The sequence below is a fragment of the Aotus nancymaae genome, unplaced genomic scaffold, assembly GCF_030222135.1.
Source record: "Aotus nancymaae isolate 86718 unplaced genomic scaffold, 86718_ANA_hifiasm-v0.15.2.pri h1tg000053l, whole genome shotgun sequence".
In the NCBI taxonomy this organism is placed as follows: Eukaryota; Metazoa; Chordata; class Mammalia; order Primates; family Aotidae; genus Aotus; species Aotus nancymaae.
The window spans coordinates 28,054,020-28,063,491 of NW_026988467.1; the positions used below are offsets into that span (position 1 = coordinate 28,054,020).

At 46.4% G+C, this 9,472-nt stretch overlaps 1 pseudogene; it reads right to left on the reverse strand.

Moving 5' to 3' along the window:
- Nucleotides 1–3,169: 3,169 nt before the first annotated feature.
- LOC105708324 (DDB1- and CUL4-associated factor 16-like) lies at nt 3,170–9,113 on the reverse strand (annotated as a pseudogene).
- Between the last annotated feature and the right edge of the window lie 359 nt (nt 9,114–9,472).

The following is a 9,472-nucleotide window of genomic DNA, read 5'->3' on the forward strand; positions in this document are numbered from 1 at the left end:
AGGAAATTAAAAGGTCACATGCGATGAGGGAACGTCTTCGTAAACCACGTATTTGATAAAGGGTTAGTATCCAAAATATATTAAAAACTTAATAGAAAAAGAAATCTGATTTTAAAGTTGGCAAATGTCCTCAATAGACATTTTTCCAAATACGACATACAGAGAGCCAATAGGTGATCAAGATATACCCTCACATCTGTTAGGATGACTATTACCAAAAAGACAAGAGATTACAAGTGTCAGTGAGGATGGAGAAGAGAGAACCCTTGTGTACCATTGATGGGAATGCAAATTGGTGCAGCCAGGATGGAAAGTAGTGTGGAAGTGGCTCAAAAAATTTAAAATAGGCCTACCGTATGATCCAGATATTCCAGGACTGTGTATGTCTTAAGGACATGAAATCAGTGTCTTGAAGAGATCTGTACATTCCCACGTTCATTGCAGCATTATTCACAATAGCCACACTACAGAAACAACCTAGTATCTATTGACAGATGAATGGATAAGGAAAATGTGGTATATCAGAAAGGAACACAGCTCTGCCAACACCTCGATTTTAGCCCCGTGTGACCCCATCAGTCTTCTCACTTGTAACCCCCAAAATAATAAATTTCTGTTGTGTTAAGCCACTAAATTTGTGGTAATTTGTTACAACGGAAAATAGAAAACTTATACACAAGACCTCTTCTAATCCTTGGATTTTAGGGAAATTGTGACAATAATAATAAAATGACACTATAATTCAGGACACTGCTAGTCTGTGAACTGTTTGGTACTCCTCAAGGAGATACATACAGGAATTGAGAGTTTCTTTTTATGTAATTCAATTCATGTCTGCTGAATCTACTAAAAAAAGTCTCAGGCTTGAACTTTTATTTATTTCTTCTATTTCATTCATCTGTACTTTCGTGAGTTTTTTTTTGTAGAGTATATGAAAAGATTTGATAGTCTCATGTATTTATTTCACATATATTGATTTCTATGTTTTGACCTATTTAAATTAACAAAGAAAAAGTCATTTACAAGGGTACATACTCTTCCTTGTTTGGTGAGAAGAAAATCTAAAGCTAAATCTACTTAGAAAAACAATGCTGCTAAAACTCTTAACTTCAGATTGCATTAAGCTGAGATTTTCTAATGAGAAGGTTCTTTAAAATTAGAAGAGTTCCTGAAAAGTTTGCAGCGGATGTGGGAAGTATATGAACTTTTGCTCCAGGAAATGTTATACAGATGAAAATTTTAATCTATTAGCAGTTAATACTGAAAGCATAAATGAGCTCTTAATCCTTCTCCATTCATCTTTTGAAATGTATTTTATTGCCAGGTGTGGTGGCTCACACCTGCAATCCCAGCACTCTGGAATGCCAAGGCAGGCAGATCACTTGATGGTGAAACCCCGTCTCTACTAAAAAGACAAAAAGTAGCTGGGTATGGTGGCACGTGCCTGTAATCCTAGCTACTTAGGAGGCTGAGGCAGGAGAATTGCTTGAACCTGGGAGGCAGAGGTTGCTGTGAGCCAAGATTTCACCACTGCACTCCAGCCTAGGTGACAGAGCAAGACTTCGTCAAAAAAAAGAAAAAAGAAAAAGAAAGGAAGGAAGGAAGAAGAAAGAAGAAAGAAAGAGAAAGAAAGGAAAGAAAAAAAAGAAAAGAAAGGTATTAATTTACTCTTGAAAAAAGTCTGAGTGCCAAGATTCAGGAAACATATTTCCTACAGAACAGGTGTTTTTAATCCCAAGGGATGATATTATAGGCTGATTTAGCTAGAGACAGCCTGGTGTAAGACTCTGATATAGAATATTCACACTGTAATTGTAGGTACCGTAATATGTTTGGAGTAGTGTAGGCTAGGTTTAAAACTGCATTTCTTCAGAAAAAAAGAAATAAAGATGAAAGAAAGAGAAAGAAAGGAAAGGAAGAAAGAGAAAAAAAGAAAAGAGCCCCTACAAAGTGTCATATGCAGGCACATCTACATAAAAACTGGGAAAGAAATTCATATTTGTGCCATTTTCCTTTGTGTATTTATTCAATTTAATTCAAGTACCTCCACGGAAATGCATGTCAGAGTGTGCTCAGAAGGGTATTATTGTGGGTAGCCAACTTCTTGCTTTTAACAATGGCTCTTCTAAAGGTCAGATAAAAAAAGAGGTGGTGGTCTACTTTTTTTCCCCATTAATAATCAGATATTTCATTAAAACCATTCAGACAGGCAGATAAAGTTGGGGTGAGGAGGGTGACAACTGGGTGTGGAGAATATTCAACTATCTTTTGTAATATGGTCCTCTCGACTAATTCTTCATTGACATCATTTTATCCACAGGGTTTGTCAAAAGGTATCCTCATAAGGCACATTTCCGATAGTTGAGTTCTAGGACCTTTGGGGGTATATTCGGCACTTGGTCATACTTTCGTTTGCCAGGGCATAGGACAATTTGGTTAAGAAGGCATTAGTGGCCGGGCGCGGTGGCTCACGCCTGTAATCCCAGCACTTTGGGAGGCCGAGGCGGGTGGATCATGAGATCAATAGATCGAGACCATCCTGGTCAACATGGTGAAACCCTGTCTCTACTAAAAATACAAAAAATTAGCTGGGCATGGTGGTGCGTGCCTGTAATCTCAGCTACTCAGGAGGCTGAGGCAGGAGAATTGCCTGAACCCAGGAGGCGGAGGTTGCGGTGATCCGAGATCGCGCCATTGCACTCCAGCCTGGGTAACAAGAGCGAAACTCCGTCTCAAAAAAAAAAAAAAAAAAAAGAAGGCATAAGTGGGCTGTGTAATGACTAACTTTGTACCCCTTTCTCAATTAGCAACATCAGAGATATCAGAGCAAATGGTAGATCTTTATTTTTTTGTTATTTTATTTTATTTTATTTTTGAGATGCAGACACCCCCTGTTGCTCAGGCTGGAGTGCAGTGACGTGATCTCGACTTGCTGCAACCTCTGCCTCCTGGGTTCAAGCGATTCTCCTGCCTCCGCCTCCGGAGTAGCTGGGATTACAGGCGTGTGCCACCACGCCTAGGTAATTTTTTGTATTTTTAGTAGAGGGTTTTGCCATGTTGACCAGGCTTGTCTTGAACTCCTGACCTCAAGTGATCTGCCCACCTCAGACTCCCAAAGTGCTGGGATTGCAGGTGTGAGCCACCACGCCTGGCTGCAAATGGTAGGTCTTTATAGTGATGCAGTTAGCAGTTTGTGAACTGCCTTTTGGAAGTCAGTGTAAGAATAAGTAGCGTTGATGGGATCAGTTCGAGTTGTTTCCTTAACTGTTTTAGTCAGCCAGCCACAGCAACACCCAGAAACACATGAATTCGGGATCTGTTTTAAGTATTCAGGTATGGGGGTGGCTCTACTCAAAGTTCGGCTTAGCTGTTTGGTGGCAAATTGCGGTGCTCCATTTACAGTGGCACGATCTCTAGAGGGCCGGCTGGGACCTGCAAGGGGGTTTGGAAAAGGTGGGAATCCACAAGAGGCCAGAAGGGGACATTCGGGAACTGGTTCTAGTTTGGGAACACAGTGGGAACAATGGGAAAATCTTAGCCCCATCTCGCAAAGTATATGGACTGGTGTGCTTAGATGCAAGAGTTTAGCGTGAGATAACCAAGAATTAGGATTTAAGGGTTTCCAAGTTGTAGAATATTTTAAAAGGCACTTAACCTGACAGGCGAGACTTTCAAGAGGTGTTAAGATGGGTACCATGGGGTCCTCTTCTTCAAAGGAATCCCACTGTTCCCCAGATTCTGATTTAGGTAGCGAATGTTTTCTTCTCTCTCATTTTCTGATTCTGACAAGGGGTCAGGAGAGAGATTTCTTGGACCCGTCAGAATAAAACAGAGTAAGGAACCAGGAAAAGGTAATAATATAAGCCAGCAGAACGCTGACCAACACTAGCAAATAGAAATATGAAATGAAAAATCCTGGGCCAGGTGCTGTGGCTCACGCCTGTAATCCCAACACTTTGGGACGCCGTGGTGGGTGGATACCCTGAGCTCAGGAGTTCGAGACCACCCTGGGCAACATGGTGAAACCCCGTCTCTACTAAAATATAAAAAATTAGCTGGGCATGGTGGCACGCACCTGTAGTCCCAGCTACTCAGGAGGCTGAGGCAAGAGAATCGCTTGAAGCTGGGAGGCAGAGGTTGCAGTGAGCCAAGATCGTGCCACTGCACTCCAGCTTGGGTAATAGAGTGAGACTGTGTCTCAAAAAAAAAAAAAAAAAGAACAACAATCCTTTCACCAAGATTGTCTTTTTTTTTTTTTTGAGACAGAGTCTTACTCTGTTGCCCAGACTGGAGTCAGTGATGATCTCAGCTCACTGCAACTTCCATCTCCCAAATTCAAGTGATTTTCCTGCCTCAGCCTCCCGAGTAGCTGGGGTTACAGGCATACACCACCATGCCCGGCTAATTTTATAATTTTAGTAGAGACAGGGTTTCACCATGTTGGCCATGGTTGTTCTCCAACTCGTGACCTCAAGTGATCTGCCCACCTTGGCCTCCCAAAGTGTGGGGATTACAGGCGTGAGCACCGCGCCCGGTCTAATTTTTCTTTCAGTCCATTAAAGTATGCTTATGGCCCACACCACTGTGCAGTTCTTCAAAATTATGTTCTATATTCTTCACTTACAAAGAAGACACCTCAGTTTCCAGAACCAGTTAAGGGTGTAAAAGTGTGAGTCACTTACCAGTGGCACAGATCAGAGTATCTCCTTCAAATCCTGGTGACCCAAGAAGAGAAGGCGTCCTCATCTAGGCAAGCTGATTTTCCTAGCTTGGTCCCAGTTGATAGTGATACTGTGAAGAGACACTTTCTGCGCCGTTTTGCTGGCAGTGATATTACATCTACTTGACAACGAAAAGAAGCTCAGTAGTTGCCAAGGTTGTCCCCTGGTACAGCAGCTTTTGGGCGGCGGGGGGACGATGGGATGAGTGGTCAAGAACATCTGGTGTATAAGGAGCCGATGTTTTCCACAGGTCATGCAAATGCCCCTGGGAACTGGTGAGTTGGCTGTTGGACTATTTGGGAAGGTAGATTTCACCTGGGAAAGAGAAGACTTTACAGGTGCTTGCTGGGATTAGTTTTAGGGGCCTGTCCTGGTGGTAGAGCTGCTAGATGCTAGGACTCTTGCTGGAACCTCAGAAGTTGTGATCATATGACCAATTTTTTTTTTTTTTTGAAATGGAACGGAGTCTCACTCTGTTGTCGGGCTGGTGTGCAGTGGCACAATCTCGGCTCACCTCAGCCTCTGCCTCTGCCTCCTGGGTTCAAGCAATTCTCCTGCCTCAGCCTCCCAAGTAACTGAAACTACAGGTGTGCACCACTACACCCGGTTAATTTTTGTATTTTTAGTAGAGACAGAGTTTCACCATGTTGGCCAGGCTGGTCTTGAACTCCTGACCTCAAGCAATCCACCCACCTCAGCCTCCCAAAGTGCTGGAATTACAGGTGTGAGCCACTGCGCCAGGCCTCATTATTTTTATGTCCACCACAAGAGCTGCCAATTATAAAGCATCAGTTGTGTGTGAAGTATGTATCTCATCGCATTTCTGCTCAGCAATCCTGTGAAGTGGTTTGGGGTCATCTGCATTTAGCAGCTGAAGATATTGAGGCTCAGAGAGTGCATGTGACTTGTCCAAGGCAGCACAGCTACTCAGCAGCACAGCTGGCCCAGGGCCATCCGACTCAAACTCTGACGAACTTGTGTTTTTACCACACGCCAAGCCGAGCTGAGCTCTCAGCCTCAGGGCTGACATGACTGACTCTATCCAGCGCTGATTCGGGATGACTTGGGTTGGGATGCAGGAGAGAGGCTCAGTGACAGCCACTGGGAGAGAGGGGAGGGGAAGGGAGGACCAATGCCAGGGAGGAGTTGGTGGGGCAAGACGGCGGGGGAGAAAACTCAATATTCAGAACGATCTGGGCATCTAAGTGGTAGCCAAAATGCTCTGAATGCTAACAGAAATCAGTGTAAAATCCCAAGTTGAGTTCAATGTTCTGAGGCCCGACTAAGAGTGGTTGTGAAGAAACTGACTTGGTAGTATGTCCTGTCCAAAGGATCTAGGGGTCCTAAGGGACCGTGAGCTCAATATGCTTCTGGAGTATGATGGAACTAGGGAGAAAGCCAACACACACTTCAGCAACATCAATAGAGGCACAGCGTTTAGATGGAGGGAGGTGAGACTCGTGGCAGGACTCTGCTTGACAGAGTTGGGCACTGTTTTAAAATGGACTCAGGACTTGCTTTAATCAAGTATGGTAAGACATGCAGACACAGAAATGATTGTCATGAAGGAACAAGTTTATACTTACAGTTCCCTAGACACAGGAGGCATGGCATGCCACGCAGGACCACGTGGAGAAGCACCAGGTCCGTCAGGAGGCAGGAGGAGAGGGGAACGTGTGGGCCAGAGCTTCATTGTGGGTTTTTTGTTTTGGTTTCGTTTGTTTTTTTGAGATGAAGTCTCACTCTGTCGCCCAGGCCGAGTTCAGTGGCGTGATCTTGGCTCACTGCAATCTCCACCTCCTGGCTTCAAGCAATTTTCTTGCCTCAGCCTCCTGAGTAGCTGAGATTACAGGTGCCCGCCACCATGCCCGACTAATTTCTGTATTTTTAGTAGAGATGGGGTTTCACCATGTTGGTCAGGCTGGTCTCGAACTCCTGACCTCAGGCGATCCTCCCACCTCGGCCTCCCAAAGTGCTGGGATTACAGGCATGAGCCACTACACTTGGCCTCATTGTGGGTTTTCCCTCATTGAGGGAAGGAATGGGCAAGGCAGGGTAAGCAGGCTGGGTAGGTTTGGGATAAACTGTAAAGCAGGATCATTGTACCCATTCAGAGAATACTTCAGAGGATTACATACCTTCATTCACGTGGAGGGCTTTGAAGGATGCCTGCATTGGAGCTCCTCATGTATTATTATTATTATTACTGCTCTGTCAAGGGAGCAGGTAACAGGAGTTATCCAGTGCTAGGCAGAGGTTCTGGGCCTCTCTCAAGGACCAGAGGGTTAAGGGTCAGTGGTGAGACCTGGCCAGCCATGTATCAGTCCTGCCCTCTTTCTGCTCCCAGGGGGCCATCAGAAGCTGGTGTTAGCCCAACCTCAGCGTGGGCTACTATGGCACCTTCCACGTCATCCTCAGGGAGCCTGTCTCCAGGGTGCCCCTGCTGGTGAAGGTAAGGGGGCCCTTGTGTGGCCCCAGCACCTCCCAGACCCTGAGATCCCTGTCCTGAGAGTCAGGGAGAGGCAAAAGCTCTCAGATGATCTATGCTGCCAAGTAGAGAGAAGAAGGATTTCACATGCACAGAGGTGCACAGGTGTCCACCACCATGCCCAACTAATGATTCATGCCTGTGCAGGCACAATGGTCCCTGCTGAGTAGGTACAGCGGGTCGCACATGCTCCTCTATGTGCGGGTCGTCGATTCATGCCTGTGCAGTAGCGGGGTATACAGGTCGGTGGAGCTGTGAGGCTGTGCACGTGCCTGTTTGGCTGTGGGTGCTTCCACATGCGTCTCTCTGTACACACCATGTATGTGTTTGTGTTTCCAGAATCCTTGAATGTTGGAGATGCAGGAGACTGTGAAAGCAGAGATTCCCAAACTGCTTCACACTGGAATCACCTGGGAAGCTCTGAAAGCCCCCACAATGCCCAGGCCATGCCCCAGACCATTTAAGTCAGAATTTCTCAGGGGTTGAGACTCTGTATCGGTCCTTTGTTAAAACTCCCTGGGTGATTCCAGTGTGCAGCTAACTTTGAGACTTAGTGTTCTGAGTGATTATTGAATAAAATCTTCCCATTTTATAGATGGGAAAACAGAAATCCCTTGTGTGTCTGCATTTGTGAACTGGTCAGGCTGGACTGTGTCCTAGAATATAAGCTCCATGAGGGCAGGGTCTTTCCTTAGTTCAGTGCATATCCCAAATGCCAAGAGCTGGGCCTGGCATGTAGTAGCCACTTGATAGTTGGTTACTATGGTGAATCATGGCATTCTCACTGCTGTTTCCCCACTTGTGCCCAGGGAGTGGGGCTCCGCAGGAGTTCTGCTCTGAGCCACCCCTCTTTCCTTGACCCTCTATGGCCCATTGCAATGCCTTTGACAGGCTCTTCTTGAAAGAAGTACAGCCACCTGAGCTGAACAGAGGCGACTGTCTGGTATTGGATAGATGCTTGGTGCCAAAAAGAAAAATTAGCAATGAGACAAAGGATCTTTTAGCAATGCAATTTTTACTTCCTGGACTGCAGGAAGGGTACTCTCACTAGCCATCATGCCGTGAGAGTACAAAGAATAAAGGGAATATATACAAATTTATTCCTTATGCATTTGGGGTCACCCTTACTGCTGTGTCTGATCTCTATTGGCTGGAAGTCAGACCTCACAATCTAAACTAAAACCCAACTGGCTAACGCTGAAAACTTTTCTAAACAGGTAAAAGCAATGGAGAGCTGGGACATGCCTGTGAGCACGTCCAGTACAGATATCTTGGTTAAAATACAAGGACATAGAGTGTACTACATGCCTGTAAGCATGTTTAGCAGCTACATAGGATAGGGCTTAACAAACAGTTATTAGCATACTTATGCTTTAACAAGAAAGGAAACTTTAAAAAGGAATGTTTCGACTTCCCGCATCTGGTCTTCCCCTCCGTGGGTGCCTACATGTCCTCCATGAGCTCCAGCTTCAGTGGCTTCCTGCCTGCCATTATCTACCACACCACGGGCCCCCAGCTCTGGTGTCTGGGGCAGGAAGATGGGAGAGAGGGCGTCGCCGGACTCTTACCAGGATCTGAGCTTGGCAAGGGGAGCTGGTGGCTGAGCTTCAGGGTCCTCAGCCTAGGAATACCCTCTTTGGTCCCAGCAGAGCCTAGTGTGTCTGGCTGATACTGACCTCTGCCTATGGGGTTGACCCATCACAGCCCCTCCCCAGGTAAGTCCAAGAGTACCTGGGTAGCTCTGACAGCTCCGATGAGTAGATATTTTTGCTGGGGCAGAATCAGGCAGCCCCTGCCCCCTCAAGCCCCCACTTGGCTCTGACCCCTTGAAAACGGCTTCCCACTTCCTCCTCGGGTGTCCCTTCCCCAGCAGCTCGGGCTCCCTCACGGCCCTTCCCCAGCATCCCTTTCTGTCCACCTAGGGTTCGCCACTCGAAGTGGTGGAAAGGGCTCTATACCACCCCTTGACTGGCACCAGCTTTTCACAGGCATCTCCTGGGGACAGCACGTTAGCCCCGGAACACGGCTGAAATGGAGGGGCTCTGGACACCTTGGCGCACCCACCTGGGGAAAGCTGGGGGCCGTGGGAGGGGAGAGTAACATGAAGGAAGCAAAGGTCTGGGTGCTTCTGAATCGATGAGGCAAATCTTAAGGTTCATTTTTCTCCCCTAGTGGCCCTGAAGCCCAAGCTGGCTGTTCTGGGCAGCCAACCCCACCCTCCCTGCCCCTAACCCTCTAGAGTAGGTTGGGGTAGGGCTGAAAC